General features: G+C 35.5%; 1 pseudogene; it reads left to right on the top strand.

The window, feature by feature from the left end:
• The window catches only part of LOC122033846, a 121,357-nt pseudogene that overhangs the window by 1,277 nt on the left and 104,180 nt on the right, over positions 1–15,900 (top strand).

The raw sequence follows: 15,900 nt of genomic DNA on the forward strand, positions 1-15,900 counted from the left end.
GACGATTCGAGCGACTCTCTAATCGAACTCGTGATTGGTCAGAAAAACAACTACTGGGCACTTTTATTGAAGGACTTCGCCTTGATATACGACGAGAAGTAAAAATGAATCAACCCCGCACCATGAAAGCTGCCTTATCCTTTGCACGACTACAAGAAGAGAAGATCAATGAGGAAGAAAGAAGAAATAATAAGGCAATTCATGAAAACACATCGCATTGTTCAACACCCTATAGATTGACAAAAGAAGAGATCAACGAAAGAATGACAAAGGGATTATGCTGGCATTGTGATGAAAAATGGCACTGTGGTCATCAATGCAAGCAAAAGAGGATACTGATGATTGAACCAATAGAGAACTCTGAGGAAGAAGATGATTTCGATGAAGGTGTAACACAAGATAATATCAACGAAGTACAATATGACTCTATGGCAATATCAGTTCATGCCTTAGAAGGACTACAAACTCCGCAAACGATGAAGGTAAAAAGATTCATTAAAAAACATCCTGTAATGATACTTATAGATTCAGGAAGCACCAACAATTTTCTAGACTCAACTTTGGCAAGAAGGCTTAAACAAAAAAATAGAGCGAGCATCTACATTTGATGTTAAGGTGGCGGATGGAAGATCACTTACAAGTCCAGGAAAGTGTGATGGTACTAAAATTTTCTTACTAAATTATGAATTAATCATAGATCTCTTTCTTCTACCCCTAGATGGATGTGATGTTGTACTTGGAGCACAATGATTGAGAACATTAGGAGACATAATATGGAATTTCTCTCAACTAACAATATGCTTCCAAGATCAAGGAAAAGAAGTTTGCATCAAAGGCAAGAGACAAAATACTATAACATCAATCAGTAGTTATCAGGTAGAGCATACCGGACCTGTTGCTTATCGCTTGGAGCTTCAACAAGATTCTAAAATACACCCTGTATTTCACGTGTCTTGTTTAAAGAAGAAATTGGGCGATAATTTAGTCCTCGACAACACCTTCCTGAAGTAAATTCATACGGTGAAGTTAAATTTCAACCTTATGCTATTTTAGAAAGGAGACTTGTGAAGAAGAACAATCAAGCGATGGTTGAGCTATTAATTCAGTGAGACAATTTATCTATCGATAATGCAACATGGGAATTATATGATATCATTCAAGAAAAATTTTCAGAGTTTATTGATAAACAACTTTGAGGACAAGGTTGTTCTGAAGGGCGGGGGAATGATAAAATCCTTTAATGGATCTATTCAAATACATCCTTTAACTTTATTTCTTTTTAAAATAAGTTTTAGACTTTTTTTCTTTTTTCTAGATAAATTTTAGTTAAGACATTTTCTCTTGAAAATGTATTTTTATTTTATTTTTCAGTTTAGACCTTTTCTTTTGAAAAGGTAGTTTTATGTCTCTATATAAAGAGACGTTATGTAATTTTAAAGGATAAGTAATTTCCCTTTTAATTAATCAATTTCGTTTGATTATTGGAGGCCGATCCCCTCGAAGCGATCACCCTATCCCCTTTTCCCTTTCTCTTTCGATTTTTTCACGTGATAGGCCCCCGGGTTCCTATCAAGCAGTTACCTTACCTCGTCAGAAGCATTGTCGAGGTTGGCTTCTTTAGCTATATTTCTGTTTCCTTATTCAATATGTCTACTTGTGTTCTTGGAGAAAACCTTCTTGTCTTAAATCAGTATATACTTGTGGAATTGCGAGAAGTATTTATTGCAATTTTCTTTGACTTCTTTTTGCTTCTTTTGTTCAGGGGGCGATTCAATTAAGAAAGTTATTCTTCATTTTTTTTCTTTCTGTTGAATGCAAGTACATAGTTGGTTAATCATGGAAAAATGATTGGATTGCTAACCCCGTAGCATTCTTCCCTAGGTTTTGGAGATGAATCCAGAAGAGGAAGAGGGAGATAGTGACAATATTGATCTACTCTCAAAGGAAAAGGCAAATGTGTTGTGTTAGAAACTTCTACACAACGAGTAAGTAGTATCGATACTTAGCTTGTTCTGTGTTTGTACTACCAATCAATTTGTTCTCATGTGTATGCATACATCCTTCTTGTCAAGATTTATGCTTAAAATTCAGCTGAGCATATTGAAAAATTTGCCTAACTTCTATTGATTATTGGTTTTTGAACTTTAATGAGTTATCTGTGGTTTAGAGATTCTTCTTTTTTTCTTGATTCTATTTCAAGGTTAAGCAAATCGTTATAATATTCCATTGCTGCTGCATTTTGTCCTTTTGAAGGAAATAGTTGTGACCATTATTCAGCCTAAACAATCAAATCAAATGACAAAAACATGATTTTTTTTCTTTGGTCTTCAAAGAGTTTGGTTTCATAACTGATATTATCTTGATAGAGGTAAATGTATTTGTGGAGTCAAATATGCACTTGTATTCTCACTTAAAGTCATATATGCAAACATAACTAAATATCTTTCTTTTTTCTAATTTTTTAATGTTCTACTACATGATTCAGTTGGGTAAAAGGTAGAAATTTCATAAGATGCACTAGAAATCATGTTGATGTTAAATGCTTGGTTATGTGGATATATATGCCATCTGTCTTCAAAGTGAAAGTTGAGAAATTTTTTTTGAGACCATTCTCAGTAACATGGTTTGAAGGGGAGATATGGCGCAACTGTAAAGTTGTTGTTTTGTGACCAAAAGGTTACGAGTTCGAATAATGGAAACAACCTCTTGCAAAAAAGCAGGGTAAGGCTGCGTACAATGAATTTTTCCCCGGGACCCCGCATAGCGGGAGCTTCATGCACCTGTCCTTTTTTATTCTCAGTAACATGGTTTGAATTTCTCTAGTAAGGTTTGGCTAGATGCCTGTGCCTTCTATTTTGTATTTTTCCTTTGAACTATGCAACAATGGAGCACTGAGAATCTGATCCTTTCTTGTGATTAGTTTGTGATTACTCTTTCTTATTTTAATGCAACTTTCTTCAATATTATTGTAGGCTTGCTTTTTGAGGTTCTATGTAGTCATGATTGTTTATATAACCCGATAACTGTTTGTTATTCATCATTCAGTTAAGTTGTTTATTTTTTATTTTGCTTTTTTACCCCGACAATCTTTCTGCCTACTGTTGGATTAGTGGACCCTGATAAGCTAATACCTGGTGACCTTGTGGGAGTCAAAAAGGATAGTTATGTGATCTTGGATACTCTTCCTTCAGAATATGACTCACATGTAAAGGCAATGGAGGTTGATGAAAAGCCAACTGAAGATTATAATGTATTGGGGGCCTTGAGAAACAGGTAATGCGATATTGTGATATGTTCCTGCAAGTAATTGCAATATTGTAATATGTTCTTACTCTAGATCATATATATATATATATATATATACAAACACACACACATCTTGATTAGTTGGTGAGATGAGTAACCTCTGTTTTTTCTTGTAATCTACTCCCAATTCTGTTTTGAATCCCTTGTATGGAAAGCCCAACTTCTCTCAAGTGGGTGACGTCTCAACTTAATCTCCTCTAAAACAAGTACATTTGAGTAAAGGGAAAGGTTAAATTTTGGGTCCTCTTCATGTGGGGTCATTTCACATGTCTTGTTGTTCCTTGCATATGATAGAGAAGGTGGTATGACATGAGTCAAGGAGCCATCTTATGTGTAGATATTTCTGTAGGATCAAATATGTAAGATCCGATAATTAAATAATAAAGGTTATTTAAGTAATAACCTTATAGGATTTTTCAGAAAATTTTAGAAATTTTTAGGGATTTAAACGGAGGTCATATGACAGGTTTAAAGATGACGAATCTATTGTGTTAGGAGAAAGTTTGTTTAGATATCCCAATTAAATTGGGAGTTGATTAGGTTAATTAACCTAAAGTTTAATATATAAACCTAAGTATTACCCCTCTTCCTCACTGCGTTGATTTCCTTCTCCCATCTCCGCTCGATCCCCACCTTGCGAGCATCTTTCCTTCCCCGACTCATTGCCGACGACGATCGTTGGCTGGCGATGTGCCCTAGCACCGCACAGATCCATCATCTTCTCCCTCAAGCTGTGGCTCTCTCCCGGTTCCTAGTTGCTCTTTTTGTCTCGTGTCACCACCGCCGCCTTGATCCGTCAGACATCGCCACTCTCTCTCTCGATCTCATCGTCGGACGATTGCTAGGTGTCGCCGGTGCCGGAAGGGGGAAACAGTGCAGGAAGGGCTGAGCTAACCTCCTCTGACTTGGCAAGCTAACCGGAGCGGTGAGTCCCTGGATTTCCTATCTCCACAGCGTTGTTTCCCTTCGTCGGAGCTGAATTGCGACCATCATCCCCAACACTCAGTCGCATCTACTGTGGCCATCGTCTCCGGCACTTAGTTGCTGCTGGAGCCTTTCCTGCTGCCAGTGAACACACTCAAGGTAACCAATTACCTCTAGTAGATGATTTAGGTATGAGATTTATACTTATTGTTGATTTAGGGTTATTTGATTTGGAGGGCAGCACCTCCACCTAGCTCCAGTTATCGCTGTGCCACCATCCTCTCATCGGATCTGAGAGGAGAGCTCTATTTCTATAGTTGTTGCGTCTGGATTTCTTCACAAAGTAGATGCATATCTGAATTAGGGTAAATTGTTTAGTTTAGGGTGGTGGATTAAGATTTGAGTCTCATTCTCATATATTAAGATGTTGGTTGTGTTTTAGGGTATATGTTTTGGGAGATCAGCAACCCCACCTTGCTTCGGATACCAATTTCACCAGCCAACATCTCCGGTCGTGAATCAATAGGGGAACATTTGGAATTTGGGTGAGTTGTTGGAATTGATTCAAGTTAGTTTAACTTAATTTGATTATGGAATGCTTAATCCAATGTAGTTGTGATTGTTTATGGATGAGTTGATCAATTAGTAATGAATTAAGTGATTCATGATGATTATGAAGCTGTTTGTCTCTATGTATTAAATGATTTGTTAATTGATGATGGTGCTAGGTTTGGTTATATATGAATTACTAAATATGAATGTGAATTGAAAGATGAAACAATCGATTGATTGAGGATTATTGGATTATCATTAATTAGGATTAATTAATAATCATTCGATTAATGTTTTTCCCTATTAGTTTAGGTCTTGAAGTTTGACTAATTGTTGTAGATGTGATTAGTTAAACTGTACAATATGTGACTTGCAGGACGTTGATTCAAGACGAGCATCTCGATATGAGATTGTTTAGCATGATCGACATATAAAGGCGGGTACTTCCTGCTTTGTCTCTTTAGTACTTTGATTCTAGGACATGAGTTTATATTCGGATAGTTGCTGTATTTACCTTGACTCCACTCGTATTTTTTCCTATGCTTGATACTTATCCACTCGATCTTTGAGATAATCAACTTGATATCTATACAGTCTCACGTTGTTATCCATGATATTTAGCAGATACTAGATACTATACTTGTTTTGATAGTTGTTTATTCAGATACCTTATTGATCATGCTGGCTTACTGTAACATACTTGATTTTTGTTTATATATGTATAATGACTGTTGCATCATATCATTGGGTAGTGGTAGCTGGAGCAGATATTGCTTGTCCTGTAGTGCTCCCACTCGGTCACTCATGTGTAGTAATAGCTGGAGATGCAAGTAGTAGGGACCCCATTGCTACGTAGCTAGTTAGCTACTCAACACCTGTCCACTCGGCCACTTGAGAGTAGTGGTAGCTGGCGTGAATATAGTTGTCATTGTCCCGATCTCTCGATCATATAGGGGTCGTGGTGCAGAGGGGTGGGCGGGAGTGACCATCCGTGCATACGCTGCTATTATTATACCTGTTGATGTTGTTGATTGCTATGCAATTGTTTTATTATATCCATGTGATATGCTTACATATGTTGAGTTATATACCTGTTGTATGTGCTTAGACACTGGCTTACTTGTTAGTAGTATGTATATATCTCACATGTTATCCCTGTAGTTATGAGCAATATTGTAGCAGACCTTTACTACTCCTGATTTTCTATTACTAGCTTAGGATATGGTTTCAGGTATGGATATTTATTATGATATCATTGTAGTATCTGCTAATTTCCCTATGAGACTGTATACTTTTGTTTCTCCAGTTCTTTATTATATTTATGCACTATCTATTTATTACCTGCTGAATCTTAGGACTCACCACCTCATGAACTGGTTTATTTCTCCAGTAGCAGGTAAAAGGATTTATGGAATCGCCTGGAGATCCTGTCTGCCAGTTCCATATCACATCGAGCGACTTCTTTTGTTATTGCTTCTATTCGTATTTTTTTTTTTTTTTGACTTTAGACTTGTTTGTGTATATATGTCTTTTGTATGAAGTTTAGCTTTATGGTTTCTTTTATTTGGTTTGATGTTATAGTGTCAAATCGAGTCGGCTCGTAGTTAGTTGTATTGTAGTTTTGTGATCGTTATTTTGTGACTTCCGCTGTGTTTTGTTTTAACCGTGTGAGCTGTTTATTAACTGCGTGGTTGTGTTTATTTCTAGCCGTGTGAGCTGCTTATAAACTGCATGGTTGTGTTTATATCCAGTCGTGTGGGCTGTAGATTGCCTGTGAGTAGCCTTGGGACAATGCATACTGGTTCCATTTGTCACTGCTACAGGGGATGTGTTGTCCGATTTTCGTCGGACAACCTTACCCTCGGGGCGGGACACAATTGTGATTATGATTTTTGTAAGTAGATTTAGAGCCAATAGTTTATTACTAAGCTTGTTTAGCCCGCTTAGGGGAGTGCCATGAGGAGTGGATTGCAGAACTAGAAGAGGCACAGGTAGGGAGGCTCATGTAGGTTGAGCAATAACTAAATCATATTTCGTTAAGTCCAGCTTCCTTTTTTCCTCCCGTCCTAAATTATATTGCTGTAGGAGAGGCAACCAGTTCCACATGATCGTGGTATGCATTATGTGTTAGGCTTGTGCGATTGTTGATGATTAGAACTGGGTGTCTTTATAGGCTTGACAATAACCTTATGTTCCTATAAACAAAGTTTTCATTTATTAGGTTTGTTATGACTAGTAAATTAAAACTGTAATACAAATTTGGTACTCGATTAAAAAAAAACTTCTAAACTTTAAAATCCTAACTCCTGCTTTCAAAGTATCCATGTTTTGGTTTTTGAGAGTTTTATTTATGAATGTACATGAGCAAAATAACTAGACTAATATATTAATCCAAGATGTAAAGGTGATTTAGCAGACTACAAAAGATTTTAATGTCTTAAGGATAAATGATTCTGGTTAGTGGTTGTAATCTTTTTTTCGCATGGAAATACCAGATGTTTCATTGTAACCAGTTTATGCAGATGTATATTGGTATTGGAACCAAAATTGTGCGAGATGCCTTCCGGCTAGCAAAAGAGAAAATTCCATGTATCATTTTTATTGATGAGCTAGATGCATATAGGAACCAAGCCTTTTGGCAGGTATGACATCTTTCTCTCTTCTGAAGTCTTGGACTGTAATTGGTTGAATGTTTAGACATTTGACATACTGGTTTAAACATTGACTTATATCTATCACATTTTTTTAACCATGGGTCACTGATTCTATGATGCCAAATTATATCAAGAAATTGATTTGGAACTATTTTTATTAGTTGATGACCCTAGTTATCATGTACAACACACATGGGGCATTATTTTGTCATGAGAAAATTATGTTCTGATCCACCTTTATAGGTGCACCTTTGTAGGTGAATTGTTAGTATTAACAACTTTATTTAGCTTCACTTCATCATGGGACATCACAATGATGATTTTCAAAACACGTATATGACTACAATGCATGTAAATAATGCAAAAACAAGTATATGACTACAATGCATGTAAATAAATTATGCATATGTTTTCACTTAAATTTTTCTATAAATGATGATTAAACTAAGCGAGAAAAATCTATATGTTAACATTTTCATTTTTATGTTTTTCAATGAATAATATATGATGGTGTGCAAAAACTTGTGAGAAAAAGTAACTAAATTCAAGAATTTAAATTAAACCAACTAAATGCTTGTATTTAGATTTGAAATCTATGTTTGCATTCGATCACAATCACTATGTAAGATTTGCTTTACGATGAAAGCTGGGTAATTCCTGAATTGTTATGTCAATCAAATAGTGGAGCACACTAAAAAACTACCTTGTCTTGGTTTTTAGTTATTGGTTTTATAGTAACTCTATTTTTTTTATGAACAGAGAACTAATTTATAAAATTATAGATTAGTTGGACTTTGCAAAATTACTCAAATATAAACAAGAGTGATGCTAGGGACTACCTTGCGGTTGGGTTATGGTGCTATTGTGTGAATAATCAGTGTGGGGTTGTTGCTTGCAATTGTTGGTGCACTAGTTCGGAGTATGGAAGAGAGTGACTAGAGGAGGATGGTGGCTGGGAAGCGGTGCCGAGCAGTGACTGATGGTGTTGTGTGACAGTGTGAGGTTAGTGTCGGACATTGTTTGCAGTATCCTATGGAGGGTGAAGTGCAATTAGGAATCTAATAGTGGTATGGGGTGGCTAGAGAAGTGGATATGGCAATGATAGATGAAGGCCTTGTTGGAAAGGTGGCGACCGATCAAGAGTCTCAGATGGTGGAATCATCATAGGGCAACACATAGGAAATAGAGTAAAACGACCTTAAGTTTTTTTTTTTTTACATTCCATGCATCATATAACATTTCAATAAATAAGAAAATTATTTGTAATTAATAAATCAGTCAAATATCCTGGGGATCTAAATTGAGTACTAATTTATTCTCTCTAAATCATAAATGTTGTTTATTTATTCTTTATGTGGAATCGGAAGGTTCTCGGGAGTATACTGTCCAGCCCAGTCTAGTCAAGGGTCCAAGCCTCCAACGTCGTCTGCTCATCTGTCACAAACCAAACCTAGTGAGTTTAACTCAGCACCTCCAAACCATAGCAGCAAAATTCCTTAACCAGTCGATGCATCCTTAAATCTTATTTTACTTGAAATTTATTGTCAAACAAGTAAGCAAGCATATAGACATTTTTTTCATAAAACATTAAACTATGAGTATCACACATCATTATTTTTGTTTATCATTCAATCATTACATTATATAGCATTTTCATTTAGTATTTATCGTATATCATTCATAGGTGGAGATGCATTAGTCATCCTTTATCCTTTGTTCGATTGATCAATCTATTTAACCCTGGTATCAGGTGGCGGGGTGTCAGCAAATCTCGTCACTGGGCCGTGGCCAAATATGAAAATCTGTTATTGGGTCCCTTTGGGGCCTTGTCCCGTAAACGGGATCCCTTTGGAGCCTTGTCCCATAAACGGGGTCCCTTTGGAGCCTTGACCCTCACAGAATTTTCATTAGTACTCATCATCTTTGTCTTTTTTTTTTCATTTTTTTTATCATTAAATAAGCATCCATACCATTGATTTAAATAAGGCTCACATAAACATGTATGTCATTAATTACATGAGCTCGATAAGCATGAATTTCACCAAGTAAAACTAAATAAGCACGATTATCATTTACTATGAAAAGCTAATTAAACAATCATACCATTATACTACATGAGACTTAAATAAGCATGTACATCATTAACTACATGAACTCGATAAGCATGGATATCATTCACTAAATAAAACTAAATAAGTATGATTATCGTTTACCACATGAAGCCAATTAAACAATCATACCATTAATCTATATGAGACTCAAATATGCATGTATACCATTAACTGCATGAACTCAATAAGCATGTATACCATTCACTAAATAAAACTAAATAAGCATGATTATCATTTACCACATAAAGCTAATTAAATAATTATACCATTAATCTATATGAGGCTCAAATAGTCCCTGGGGCTATGGTGCAACGGTAGGGCATCAAGGTTATCACCCAGGCACCCGAGGTTCTGTTGGTTGCTACTCGGAAAGCCTAGAGGTTCTACTGTACAAAAATTTTGTACAAAGGTCTGAACCTTTTCCTAGCTACCATGTGTTCTTTTAAATTAAATTTTGGATCGCCTGCGGAACTTAACACGTTTGATCCAAAACTTAATCTATTTGTTCTTTTAGGTTTTGACTTGGATCTCCTGCGGAACTTAACACGTTCGACCCAAATCACCTTAAGTTATTAATTCCATTAAATATTAATTTCCATAATTGGTTCCCAGTACTGACGTGGCAAGGCACATGGCCTTCTTGGATATGGGAGCAACCACCACCGACTAGACAAAACCTTTTATAGAAATCTAATATTTAATTTCCTAAAATAACTTTAGGTTAACCGAAAAGAACAATCAAATCACAAGGAAAAATAAAACAAAAGAACACAAGTTCGAAAAACATATTCGAAATACTAGAATCGTAAGCCTCTTGTACTTGGTATTATTTCCATAAATAACTAGCATGATGCGGAAAGAAAAAATTACTAGTTATACATTTTAGAAAGACCTCTTGATCTTCTACCGTATTCCTCTTCTAACCTCGGACGTTGTGTGGGCAACGATCTTCCGAGATGAGAAACCACCAAGCACCTTCTTCTCCTCCTAGCTAGGTTCGGCCAACACAAAGAAGCTTCACCAAGGACGAAGAACAAAACACCAACCAAGCTCCAAGGGATATAAGCTTTCTCTCCTTCTTCTTCTTCTTCTCCAAGTAGTATCCGGCCACCACAAGAGCTCCAAGCCAATAGAGAAGGTTCGGCCACCACCAAGAGGAAGAGAGGAAGAGAGGTTGGCCGGCCACAACACCAAGGAAAAGAGGGAGAGAAATAATAGAGGTTGTTCACCATGAAGCCTTCTCTAACCCCTCTTTTATAATCCTTGGTCTTGGCAAATAAGGAAATTTAATTAAAAACTTCCTTAATTCTTTTGCCATGAAAAGGAAAAATTTATTTAATTAAAAATAATTTTCCTTTTCTCAATTTACATGGCCGGCCACCATCAAGCTATAAACAAGGAGAGTTTTAATTAATTAAAACTTCCTAATTTGTCTCCAGAAATTTATAAAATTTCTCCAATAATTTAATCCCTTCATGATTGGTTTATAAAAGGAAATTTAATAAATTAAAATCTTTCTTTTAAACATGTGGATAAAAGAAAGTTATCTCTAAAATTAAAATCTCTTTTAATCTACAAATAAGGAAAGATATCAAATCTTTTCTCAATCTTTGTAGAAACTAATAAAAGAGAATTATTAATTTTTAAACTTTCTTTTAAATCATGAACATGGTTAAAATGAAAGTTTTCTTAAAATTTAAAATCCTCCTTTAATCAACAAATAAGGAAAGATTTCAAATTTTAAACTCTCTTTTAAACATGTAGATGATTTACAAATAAGGAAAGTTTTTACCAAAAATTAAAACCATCCTTTTAATCTACAAATAAGGAAAGAGATAAATCTCTTCTCTTAATCTTTTGTAGAAAGTTATAAAAGGAAATTTTTAATTTTTAAACTCTCTTTTAAAATCATGATATCCACATAAGAAATAATTTTAATAAAAATCCTTTTAATATTCTAGTGGCCGGCCACCTAAGCTTGGGACCCAAGCTTTGGCCGGCCACCTACATGGCTCATCCACTTGGTCTTGGCCGGCCCTAGCTTGGGTTCCAAGCTAGCTTGGCCGGCCCCATTGGATGGGTAAGAAGGTGGGTATGCGGTGGGTATAAATCTCTATATACTAGAGGCTACGATAGGGACCAAGAGGAGGAATTGGTTTTGGTCTCCCAATGAAATTAAGCATCCCGTGTTCGCCCCGAACACACAACTTAATTTCATCAATAATAATTCATTCCACTAAAGAACTATTATTGAACTACCGCACCAATCCCAAATTACATTTTGGGCTCCTTCTTATTATGAGCATGTTAGTCTCCCTGTGTTTAAGATATCGAATGTCCACTAATTAAGTGAGTTACTGACAACTCATTTAATTAATATCTAGGTCCAAGAGTAGTACCACTCAACCTTATCGTCATGTCGGACTAAGTCCACCTGCAGGTTTAACATGACAATCCTTATGAGCTCCTCTTGGGGACATTATCAACCTAGTATCTCTAGGACACAGTTTCCTTCTATAATCAACAACACACACTATAAGTGATACCATTTCCCAACTTATCGGGTTTATTGATTCATCGAACTAAATCTCACCCATTGATAAATTAAAGAAATAAATATCAAACATATGTGCTTGTTATTATATTAGGATTAAGAGCACACACTTCCATAATAACTGAGGTCTTTGTTTCTTTATAAAGTCAGTATAAAAGAAACGACCTCTAATGGTCCTACTCAATACACTCTAAGTGTACTAGTGTAATTATATAGTTAAGATAAACTAATACCTAATTACACTACGACCTTCCAATGGTTTGTTCCTTTCCATTATGGTCGTGAGCTACTGTTTATAATTTATAAGGTACTGATAACATGATCCTCTGTGTGTGACACCACACACCATGTTATCTACAATATAAATTAATTGAACAACTACATTTATCATAAATGTAGATATTTGACCAATGTGATTCTTATTTCTAGATAAATGTTTATACCAAAAGCTAGGCTTTTAGTATACACTCTAACAATCTCCCACTTATACTAAAAGACTAAGTTGCCATATCTGCTGCCATACATCTGATTCCCAACCCTTCAACATGTCCATCAAAAGCTCTCGCCTTAAGGATCTTAGTGAAAAAATCTATAGGTCATCATCTGATGCATTCTAGGCAGCAACAACTTCTCCTCGTTTATACGATTTCTCGTATTGGGTGGTACTTGCGCTCTATTGTGTTTACTTGCCTTTATAGACTTATGGTTTCTTCGAGTTTGCTACTGCACCAATATTATTACAATAAATTGTAATAATCTTTGGACAAACCAGAAATCATATCTAAGTCTATCTTGAGGTTATTGAGTCATTCAGCTTTTATGGCTACCTCAGAGGCTTGCCATATACTAAACTTCTATGGTGGAGTCTAAAAAAACACCTATGCTTATCACTCTTCCATAGTTATGACTTTACCTCCTAAAGTAAACACAAAACCCCGAGGTTGACTTATTATTGTCCCTATCCGATTGGAAGTCAAAATCCATGCAACCTACAAGGACCAAATTAACTGCCTTGTAAGCTAGCATATAATCTCTAGTGCATCTAAGGTACTTCAATATATGCTTTACTGCAATCCACTGTCCTTGTCCAGGGTTACTTTGATATCTGCTAACTATGCCCTTGGCAAAATAGATTTCTGATCTCGTGCATAGCATACATTAGGCTTCCGACAACCGAAGCATAAAGAACTGCCTTTATTTCCTTTATCTCCTTTGATATCTATAGAGACATATCTTTAGATAAAGTTACTCCATCCTGAAAAGGTAAGAAACCTTTCTTGGAGTTTTGCATGCTTTAAAACGAGCAAGGATTTTTCCGATGTATGAAGCTTGGGATAAGTAAAATATTCTTTTCTTGCGATCCCTTATTACTTTGATCTCAAGAATATATACATTCTCCCAAGTCCTTTATATCTAATTGTTTGGACAACCATACCCTTACTTCTGACAACATTTTGATATTGTTTCCAACTACCAAAAATGTTATCTACGTATAGTACAAGAAATACCACCACGCTTCCATCACACCTTTTGTATACACAAGACTTATCCGGTTACTAAATAAATCCATAGGTCTGAATTACTTTGATAAACCGGATGTTCCAAGACCTTGAAGCTTTGCCTCAATCCATAGACTGATTGAGCTTTACACAAGATGCTCTTAGCCCTTTGCAATGAACCCTTCTGGTTGCTTTATATGGATGCTTTCTTCAAGACTTCCATTAAGGAATGTTGTCTTGACATCCACTTGCCAAATAGATAAAAGAATCCGGATAGACTTAAGCATGGCTACCAGTGAAAAAAGTTTCCTTTTTCATCAAGCCTTGCTTTGAAGGTTTCAACCTTCCTGTCTATCCCTCTTTTCCTATTATAGACCTTTTACACCCAAAGGCTTTTACACCACTTGGTGGTTCTATAAGCTTCCATATTTTATTAGAATACATATATTCTAATTCTATTATTCATTACTCTTTGCCAAGATGCTGCATATTTATCTTGGAGTGCTTCGTCATATGTCCGGAGATCAGGTTTATGTCCTTCAGGGATCGAGTTCATAAACTCTCCCAAAACATGAACCTATTTAGGTTGCCTAACAACCCTCCCACTATGACAAGACGCTTTATGTAATTGTGTATCATTTGTGATACGTGTTGCAGTTTTCTTGTGGTATCTCATCTTGTACAGTTGGTACTTGGTTAGACATGTCCTTTATTATTTCCTTAAGAACAAATTTACTTATGAGCACTTGGTTCATTATATAGTCCTTTTCTAAAAATCAGTCATTGATGCTAACAATGACCTTCTGATTTTTAAGACTATAAACCTACTTTTGTTTATCTAGGATAACTTACAAACAAGTGAACTCCTATCCAACTTATCATTGTCTCTCTTTAACATATGTGATACCCGAATCCGAATATGCTTCAAAATAGATTTTCACCTATTCAGCAATTCTATATGAGTAGAGTTCTAACTTGGAAGGTACTATGTTCACTTTCGTTTTCAGAGTTTATCCTTAAAACAAATTTGATAATTTTCTGAATAACTCATCATCTATCTAATTATTCCATAAGAGTCCTTTACCTTCTTTCTACTACACCATTCTGTTGGGGTGTACCAGATGCAGTTAGTTGGGATTGAAATCCAACTTCTGATAAGTGACTCCTAAAATCTCTCAAGAGGTACTTGCCACTACGATCTTCCATAGTGACTTTTTACTTTAACATTTCTCCGCATCAACCTTGTACTCTTTGAACTAATCAAAGTACTTAGTCTTGCGGTACATTAAGTAAATTTATTTGTATCTTGAATAGTTGTCTATTAAATAGACAAAATATTCAATACTACCTCTTGTCTGGATAGTCATAGGATCACACAAATCAGAATGAACCGTTTTCAACATATCTTTGACTCCATACCCCTTGGACTTAAAAGCTTCTTGGTTATTTTCCTTCCAAGTAAGACTCGTAGGTTGGAAAGATTTCCACTACCAATGAACCCAAAAGTTCATCAGCTACCAATGAATCCTACTCAAGTATAACCTAGCTTTAGATGCCAAAGATATAATTGGTTCATTTCCGAAGGTTGCTTTCTCTTAAAATTAGAAGATGTGTTGCATCGTGGGAGTTTATTGGATTATAAATTGTCAACCATCATACCAGAATAGATAACTTTCCTATTTTTCTTGATAACAACTTTGTTATCAAAATAGACATAATATCTATAATAGTTTAGAAACTGAAATCAGGTTCTTTCTAAACTTGGTACGTAAAGACAATTACTTAAAATCCATATTTTATTCTTATCAAAGGATAAACATCTCCCACTGCAACAGTTACCACTTTTACAGTAGTGCCCATGTGGACGGTGATTTATCTTTCATTTAGTTGTCGGGTTTCCTGGAACCCTGCAATGAATTGCAGACATGATTACTGGCATCTTGTATCTACACTCCAGGTTCTAGTAGATAACACCACTAGACATGTTTCAACTAATGAATTAAATACACCTAAATTGTTCTTAGTTCTTAGAAGACAGTCTACCTTAATGTCCAAGTCCTATTTACAATTGGGAATACTAAGTCTTTTTCTATAGTATGACTACTAGGGATTGACAAACATCCTAAGAATCACAAAAACATTTGGTCAAGATCAACTCCTTAAAATCTCCATGAATTTTGTGTATACAAAATCGAAGAGGAGATTTTATTCATTAATTTTATTATCTCGTCAACTTTACTTTATGACGAATAAAATTAATAGTTGATCTGTATTTGATCAAATATTTGGTCAAAACTCTT

Source organism: Zingiber officinale, chromosome 11B (genome assembly GCF_018446385.1).
Source record: "Zingiber officinale cultivar Zhangliang chromosome 11B, Zo_v1.1, whole genome shotgun sequence".
NCBI lineage: Eukaryota > Viridiplantae > Streptophyta > Magnoliopsida > Zingiberales > Zingiberaceae > Zingiber > Zingiber officinale.